Here is a 10110-nt window from a genome sequence, read left to right on the forward strand (position 1 = left end):
CCTTTATCGTTGTACAAAACATTAATATGTATCCCGCAGTAATTATCGGATACCCGTCTATGGGCACTCAAAATATTACCTTAGCACCTGCAAAACACGGCGTGTATATCAAAGGAAAATTCTATAAGTCTTCTAATACCCTAAAATCAGTTTTAGATAATAAAGAGACAGACAGAGTAGTCACTTATATTGAAGAACCAATCACTTGTCTCATGAACCAAGAAATAATACATGCGACCCAACAGAACTCTCGCTCGCCCGTAATATCAGCTTGCACGCAAACTCTCGAGCCGAACGTAACTTCGAACATATTAGTGCGTGTAAAGAAAGCCTTGCCAGGATCTGAAATGTTAATCCTTTCCGAAACTCTGAAAACACGCTGATTATCCGTCACACAAGCCATTTATACAGTCGGCTCACAACAACAATGTCACATCGAAGTCTGTAATCATTTGAATACCACTTTAGTAATCCACAAAAATCAACATATCTTGGATGCGGAAGTTTATAAACATCGCATTCTTACCGTAGCTGAGATAAATCACGCTCAATCAGTTGCGGATGAATCCCTTTTGCAATCTATAAAGAACAAAATCAATAAGGACATTCAAGAAGAAGAAATTCAGCAGAAATTTTTGAATCTTTTAACTGAATATCATGATGTTTTTTTCCACTACGGATGGAACCTTAGGAAAAACGGATGTCATCGAGCATCAAATAAGGCTCAAGGACAAACAGAAAGTAATCTATGTACCTTCGTACCGACTTCCTATGAAATTTCAGAATGAGATAACTGAGGAAGTAGGTAAAATGCTAAAAGAAGGAGTCATTAGGAAATCAAACAGCCCTTATAATTTTCCGTTAATAGTAGTACCGAAAAAAGATCGAACTTGGCGGATATGCGTCGATTTTCGTCGCTTAAATGAAGAAACAATCCCTGACCGATTCCCAGTACCATGTACTGACGATATTCTATCTCTACTAGGTCAGAACAAATATTTCACCAGCTTGGACCTACTAAAAGGCTTTCATCAGATTCCATTGAAAAGAAGAGAGTATCCCATACACTGCCTTCAGCACAGCCAGGGGACATTATGAATTTTTGCATATGCCTTTTGGTTTACGTTGTGCTCCATAACTTTTACTAGAATGATAAACATTGTGTTTGGAGACTTGTTAGGAGATATCCTACATGCCTACATGGACGACCTAGTAATCTTTTCCAATACCTTAGAAGAACATCTACGTAAATTAGAGTTAGTGCTACAGAGACTAAGGCAGCATAATTTAAGGGTAAAGATAAGTAAGTGTGAATTTTTTAAAACAGAACTAGTCTATTTAGGTTTCACGGTGTCTAGTGAAGGTCTTAAAGTAGTCCATGATAAGGTATCGGCTATCCGTAACTTTCCGATACCTACTAACGTCAAGGGAATACAGCAATTTTTGGCTGTAGCGGATATTATAGGAGGTTCATTAGGAGCTACTCCATCATAGCCGCTCCCCTAACCGATCTTATAAAAAAGGGCGTAGATTTTTTCATATGGTCTGAAATCATCAACAGGCGTTCGATAAATTGAAAGATGAACTGTGTAGTTCTCCTATCTTGAAATTTCCTGACTTCGGTAAGGAATTCTTCATAGCAACAGACGCCTCAGACCTAGGAGTAGGTGGGGTATTGCTTCAACAATATGATAAACAGTTTTTCCCTATAGCTTTTTATTCACGTAAACTGAGACCTTCCGAAAGTAAATATGCAGTAATAGACAAGGAAGGGCTCGCTATTGTTAATTCACTCGTGCATTTTAAATTTATAATATACGGTTATCCCGTCAAGGTTCTCACTGATCATAAGCCCCTAACCGACTTCTTTAAAGGCTTTAGTCACAGCCCTAAGCGAACTCGGTGGCACATGATCATCCAGGACTTTGGTGCGAGGATCGGGTATTTACCTGGGAAAGCAAATATCATTGCTGACGCATTATCACGCAACCCCTCTTCATCTTGTACCGAGCCATTAGCTGAATTAATAGATATCTCGACCTCCACGCCCATTGTTAAAACTATATCTGAACAGAAGATCTGGGCTGGAGTGCTGAACTATTACAGACGGAACAAAGAAAAGATCCGCAAATAGAAAAAATCATCATTGCGGGTTTTAAACGGAAATCCGAAGAAAAGGAATATATAAAGTATAAGCAGCAGAATTATATCATCAAAGATAATATCCTGTGTAGATCCGTGACGAGGAAAACCCGCAACACACCACAGTTGAATAACAACCAGGTGGTGGTACCTATCTCACTCATACCCACTGTCTTAAAATAGTTGCATGAAAATCCACTGCATGGACACCCGGGTTATTCCCTAATGTCACAGAAAGCCAAATCCTTATTTTATTGGCATACGATGCTTACAGATATAAAAAAGCACATAGCAAATTGTCGCACTTGTCAAGAATACAAAGGGCACACGAAGACACCTGTCAGCCATAGGGGCTTAACCCCGTGCCAAATCAACCCTTTGAAAGAGTACACTTAGATTTATTAACAGGATTTTACGAGTCAGACAGAGGAAATAAGCACCTCCTAGTTATCATAGATGCTTTGACTCGATATACAGAACTGATTGCGCTTAAAACAAAAACCGCAGTCGAGTGCGCTAGAAAGTTTTACGAGTGCTACATTTGTAAACATGGAATTCCACACACCATTATATCAGACTCGGGCGGGGAGTTCAATAATCATTTCCTTAACTCCTTGTGCGAATTCCTTTGCATAAAGAAAATCAATACCATGATCAATCACCCAGAGTCTAATGGGCTAGTGGAAAGGGCAAATCGTAGGTTTTAAACATTTTAAGGGTCACCTTAGGGGGGGCAGACCCCCAACGGGACATTGCCATACCTGCGGTACTAAGCACACTTAATCACTCGTATCATGTGTCTATTAAAATGACACCGCACGAGGCACTGTACGGTATCCCAGCTAGAACACCTTTCCATGTATTAATGCCTACAACTAATTTATCAAATCCTCTAAAGGATGTTATGGATGCAAGCATAAGTCGAATAATATATACTTCGTAAGAATCTAGAAGAAGCACAAATCATAATGAAAAGAAATCATGATAAAATAGCTAAGCCAACTAGAACATATGCGTGGGCGATCAGGTATCACATACAAGTATACGTACGTAAAGGTTTAAATTATAAACTGACACCTAAGTTTGAAGGCCCGTTTAACATTTTAGAAATATTAACGGCCAATAGATTTAGGGTTCAAAATGTATCCAAACCCACTGATATGAGAATAGTTCCATTGGCACATATCAGAATCTAAAGAAAGGTAGATGGAGTGAGGGAAAAAATGGTTGTATTTATGAAACTTGTATAATAATTTATATATGTATATATCAATCCTATTTGTATGTAAACCTACATACAAATAGGATTGTAAAATAACTTTTACACGAGTTATTACATATATTTTACTCATTGCAGGTTTTCAAAAATGAATCTGTTATTGTTAGGAGTGATATTGTGTGTTCAGACATCTTTGTTGTATGGAAAGAGCACTAAGACGAAAGAAATAGAATTTAATCATGGCTCGATTATCGAGAGAACAGACGACATTTTTATAGTGTCAAGTAATATAGTCATAGAAGTGGATATGCAGGCCATATTTTTGCCTGAAGATGACGTCCTTAACTTAAAGAATGACCTGATGAGGTTTGCCATTTCGCTTAAGGAAATGCACCAACGTAATTTTCATGCTAACTCAGGGATTTCGCTAGCTCAAACCCTAAGCGTCGCGGAAATGTTGTCTTATGACATACAAAATAAAACTGCCGAGGCAGAGGAACTTGCTCGTGACTTGCTGGTGTGGTCTGTGCGGCACAATAATCTCGAACGCCGCAACCCGCTTATTCTGGCTGGACTAAACATCTTGGGATCTGTTGCGAATCTAGGCTTAGGAATTTCAAATCGCCTTAAGATAAATAATCAAAATAAAAGAATTGAGTTTTTGCAACACAAAACCGAATTAGCTTTGTCTGAACTTCGCAGCCAGTTATCCTCAATTAATCAAATAATGAGTTTGGTAAACGAACATTCAAATAATATCGATCAGATTATGGAAGTTCAACATTTGCTGGCTACGTTAGCTTACTATAGTTCGAAAATAGATCATATCCGTGTGAAAATATCACATTTTATTGAGAAATCAAAAGACTATGTAGAAGCTATTACGTTAGCGACAAAGGGTGTGTTATCTCCACACCTCATGCCTATTAAAGATCTGACGTTAACTTTGGAGAACGGACGGGAGAAACTAGGTTATATTCCTTTATTAGACGCCCATAAAGTAGAGTTCTATTATAGCCTAATATCAGTCAGCGTTGAAAATTACAGGATTATGATCACCATACCTTTTGATTCTTCCGATGCTTGGCAATCATACAAAATAGCACCGTTTCCTACTTTCATGACGAATAACTCAAGTCCAGTAATATCCAATTTGACGGGGCATGTTCTGATTTCTTCTGATAGGAAATCATTTACAGTCATTAAAGACTTAGATAAACTCACTCACTGTTCAGAAGCCATGAATAATAAAATTTGTACAGCTGACTCTTTTGAATTCTATCCTATATCAACGGATTCATGTGAGTTAGGCATAGTGCTAAACGGCTCTCTCTCTCATACAAGCGAAGGTTGTCTGGGGAAACTTTATCCCTTTTACAGTAATAAATTCAATTACAGAATGAATAATGGTTCCTGGATCCGATACGACAAAGCCGGTTTCCACGTCTATGCCCGGACGGGACCACTGCCCATTCCCCAATCTTTGTAGCAGCTGATGGTTGTACGGGGACATCTACAAACTACACCGTCAGAGGGGGTCAACACGATAATACGTGAGAAGGCGTATTTTGCGAACTATACTTGGGCGTCTACAATTATCCCATCACTACCTCTCCCATACAACGCGCGGGTGGCTCATCGTTTGACGCAACTGGCTGAGATGAACCACGCGTCACCGACTTATGCAGGTGGAGAAAATCTTCGTTACTACATTCTGCTGGCCGTGTTCAGCGTGACGGCCATATTGGTTATCGCCGTCAACATCTTTGCTTGGCGTAGGCTGAGGCGTACACAGAAGGATCTCCAAGGAAACGTATTGTCCCGTCCAGATGACGTACCCGTTACACTCAAGTCGTTTGAGTTTAGGGCCGCCTGAAACTGGCCATTTCGTTTTGCGCCTAGGGAAATTGTCTGGAATTGTGTTGTGTGTGAAAAGCGGTCTGTATGCTGGCAAAAATGTAGGACAAGAAAGACTCGCGCCTTTGCATTTGAACAGTTAAAGTATCTCCCGGGCACTTAATAAAATATTATAGCCCAATCTTATACATTAATATACTCCTAAATGTATTTTTCGGGCACCTAATAAAATATACCAGCCCTATATATTAATCTGGCCACAATTATACTATTATACAATTGTACCATTATATTACCTATTACAAAGAGTGACAAGTACTCTTTAACAATTATCCATGATCATGTTGTAATCTATCAGTAACCACTATTCGTAATCAGGTTAACTATTATTATAATAATCATGTATACATGTTAATCCTTTGATTTTTACCTTTTGATTATTTTTGGGTACCTTATCATTATTATTACCAAACATGGATCTAGATTTTCCATGCATTTATCTTTGTTTATGAATATGTCAAAAATGGTATGTAACAGAACCTTTTTATGCATTTAATCACTTGTTATGTTTATACCTAAACATATGTTACGAGCACGCTCCTAAGAAACCATGTTTAAAGTAACTTTTGTTATTCAAGGCTTGAATGGTAGCTGTCCGAGCCTAATGTAATAAATACATTTTAGAATTACATAATCTGTAAATAAAAACCCATGACCTGCGGTCATTGGCATTAGGAGGGTCCTACGTGACCAAGGCAGATCTAGATTACGCTATGCGATGTCTGCAGTAGCCTGATTTAGGTTTGTTTGATATGTCAGCTTGTTGTACATTATCTATCTTTTTCAACACGCCTTCCATGGGAAGCGGTTGACCTGTTAACCTACGCCGGAAACTTGTAACTTCCGAGCCGGCGGACTACGTATGTTTTTTATGTGAATCGCTGAGATAGCTAATGTTTCGCTATCAACGTGATGCTCTAAGAAGTCAGTTCATTTCCAGCGATCAAACATATCGGTCTCCCGACCGAACTGTCTCTCTTATTATGGAGTTACAGAATAAAGTTGTTGTACCTTTTTCAACTTATCCGTTTGAATCATCTCCTTTAGTTTAAGAAGAACCACTCTACTAAGATATCACATAGGAGACGGAAGGAACCAGAAATACTTACGAATGACAGTCGTAAGGAAAAACAGTCTTTCGCAAAAGAATATTCTACGATTATCAGTAACTTTGTCCGCCATATTCTACCTGGTGAAACACATTTATAATGACTCATATGCGTACAATATTATCCAGATAATATTCAAGAAGGAAAAAAAATATATTCGAAATCAGCAAGCATAAAATAAAGCTAAATATTTAACCTAATACACTTCAGTGGACACTAAAAGCTACATAATCCAAGGTTCGGGCTAAAACTTTTATCATTTCATGACTTTAGTTCATTTTTTTTTTTTTGCCCATTACCCCTGTCTAATTCCTTTCTACTTAGCCTTTGACGTAGGACCAAGACTGGAAACAACAAACGGAGTAACCACACACACACATACACCCTGACACTGACAGGTCTGACATAAAACGTTGACATTGACGGCGTCAATTTGTCGCCTACGGCCTGAACAGCTGCGTCGCTGGGCATTATGGGAAATGCCGGCCGTTTTCTCTTGTGCTACGGCGAACCAAAGAAAATTTGTCGACCACAGATTAACAAAATTAAACATAAAATTTTGTAAAGTAAAAAGTATACGTGTTGAATAAGTAACACAGTTTTATACTCTACTTGCATTTAACTGGCGAAGCACTTAAAAAGTTGAGGTTAAAGCCAAAAGCCCAAGGTAGGCTTAACGCACACTAGTTTAATTTCTGTTCTTTAAGTACAATTTTCATGCACTACAATCAACGCGCTTTCTGAGAAATATAGTGATTAAAACTGTCTTTATCAGTTTATGAAAGTTGATGTGCTTTGCTGCTGTAGCCTCTAACCTTTAATATCCATCTACTGCTGGACATATTCAATAATACTAGTATAACAGGGATTTTGCCACTATCATGCAATGATACATGAAATGGAAGTATTTTGACACTTAAAACTGATGAGCTGTTACATAAATAAAACAAACAAGATATATATATATATATATATATATATATATATATATATATATATATATATATATATATATATATATATATATATATATATATAAATTAATTGAGGGCAGTGGAAACAGACTGGCACATGAAATTAACTTTATTAGTGCCGACGTTTCAAGACCACTAGTCTCCTTTTAAGGCTACAATAAAAGAATAAATATTGTGGATTAGAAATACATATACATTATACAAAAAATCTCTCTAAAAAGTATATAGGCTACATATTGATAAATTAGGCATTGCAGGAGGTAACAACCTCTATAGAAGGGAGAAGGAGGACGACTGGAATGCAGGACGTGGGTACTGGGTAGGTGAAAGAAGCTGGTTACGACACACACACACACACACACACACAGAGAGAGAGAGAGAGAGAGAGAGAGTTGGAGTGGAGAGTTTGGAGTCTTGTAAACGTCGGCAGTCGTAAAGATGATTTTATGTAGCATACCAGTCTGTCTCCACAGCCCCCAGTTCTTGATATGTCCGACTGATTAGCTGTCCTGCCTGTATCCTTCATGTATATCCATATATATATATCCATATATATATATATATATAATATATATATATATATATATATATATATATATATGTGTGTGTGTGTGTGTGTGTGCTGTGTGTGTGGTGTGTGTGTGTGTGTGTGTGTGTATAGTGAATTTTCTGGATTTTGGAAATAAAAAGAATGGAATGCATATGACTTTCATCCGATAGGTAGTTAATTCATTTGCTTTCTTTTCATAAGGACTGAGTCGATCTTAATTAAATTTTTCGTTTCCGTAGATATTCTGGATACGGTTTAAACGGTGAACATCACATATAAAGAGAGTAATTTTCCATTGCGTAACATTTAAACAAATGCTTGAGCAAATGGAAGAATGAACTAGATATCGCATAAGTAACAGGTACCTTTCATGAAATGTTAATGCATACTAAAAATACATAAATCTCTCACACAGTGGTTTTCGCCTAAAAGCTTATCATATCAAGGGAGAGACATCATAACAAATTTCTATCATTGAGAACATTATTAGACTCCTTGCGGCAGGCTGTGTAGTCATGCACCTTTTTCTTATGGTGAGCCGTTTCAAGGATTTCTAATTATTTTGGATCCTGGTAGGCGGCGAGCCAACCAATCAGCGCTTCTGTTTAAGTTAAGCGAGTGCTCCTTCGGAGTACTTCGTAAAAGTTACTTTATCAGTGTTAATGTTGGTATTATTAATCACAGGGCGATGATATTCCCGCTATAATGGGTTCAGGCATCTTTTGTTCTTTGAAAGTGTGCGTTTTAGCATGGCCGACCCGGATGTGCCAACACGGTTAATATCTGTGACATTGGCCTACATGGTGAAGGTAAAGCCATTTTGGATAATGTTTCGTGTTCAGATGATAGTGATTCTAATGATTGTGAGGCTTTTCCGATAATACCTTGGTGATATAGTCGTTATTGAGCAAGGCAGTAAATATTGAAGCAGTGATAATGATGAGAATTGGAAGGAGAAATAGGTCTCAACATTAACACAATAAGGATTATCGTGAAGCAACACCTCAGGTGACGAGTAGGTGCATCCATATGACATTGATAGTGATGTGAATTTGATGCTCCATCCCCATGTGCCACCCATACGTTTGAGGAAGTGTTTCACCCCTGTCAGTTTTGAAGCCAAGTGCCACCGACAACGGTGCTTCCCGCCCTGTGGAACCTTCTGTTATGAAGCTGAATCGTTGAACAGCCATTACAGCAGAACAAAGAAAACAGGTTTAGTAGACCAGAAACATGGGCGGCTAATGTTGCTGGGAGAGATAGAGAGAGAACCGCGGCCTGTCCTACTAAAACTTTATATGGAAATCTGGTACCTAGCTACCTGTTCCAGGCAAGAAGAAATGGCCCCCATGCAACTGCAGAAAGAATATTTTTCCAAGTGGGGATGGGGAGATTAATGTTATATTGAAGCCATGCTGGTCAATGGTGAGTACAGCATACAGACAACCAACCTCCAAGAGGAAGCGACCTAAGGCTGAAAAAAACAAGAAGAGGTGTAACTGAGCTCCTTTGAGCTCCTTTGTTACCTTCAAGGGAAAGGGCATAAGAATGTGCAAGGCTACCTTCGTCTACACTCATTCAGTCACCACTGTGAGGACCCAACTTGCTATGGCAATGTTGTCTGAGGGAGGAACAACAATTAAGGGCCGGAGGGAAATGAACTCCAACGCCAGTCAAATATCAGGACCTCTTTTGAAGTGTGTTCAAGGACTTGTACCAGTCACAACACCCAGGAACGTACTTCGAACAGGCATTGTTTTGAGTCTCACTCAGCATCAGGGCAATTTACCCACAAGATTTTCAGTCACCAATATAATATCAGATTTCTCCCTGGAGGATGATGCGTAATACCCGTGAGAGGCTCACGAAAGGTCTTTTTGATGGCGCAAGACAAGAACCCAAGTTACCGTGAGTAAAATTATCTTTTGCCATTTTCCAACTTTTTTCATTCCTTTCCATCCACTAATGATTATCATTGTGCGTTAATTAATCATCATTATCTTCATCATAAATCATTATTCACTAGTTTGTTAGGATTACTACTGATATATTCCATGTTAATTTATGCGTGTCACTATGCGTGATATTGAATTTAATTATTTTTTTCTTAATCACTCAAGAGAACAAACGGTTGTGAATAAATGGAAGAAGAGGAAATATCAAAATGAAGCCAAAAATCACAGTAATTCCTGTTTCAGA

This window comes from Macrobrachium nipponense, chromosome 3, assembly GCF_015104395.2.
Source record: "Macrobrachium nipponense isolate FS-2020 chromosome 3, ASM1510439v2, whole genome shotgun sequence".
Taxonomy (NCBI): domain Eukaryota; kingdom Metazoa; phylum Arthropoda; class Malacostraca; order Decapoda; family Palaemonidae; genus Macrobrachium; species Macrobrachium nipponense.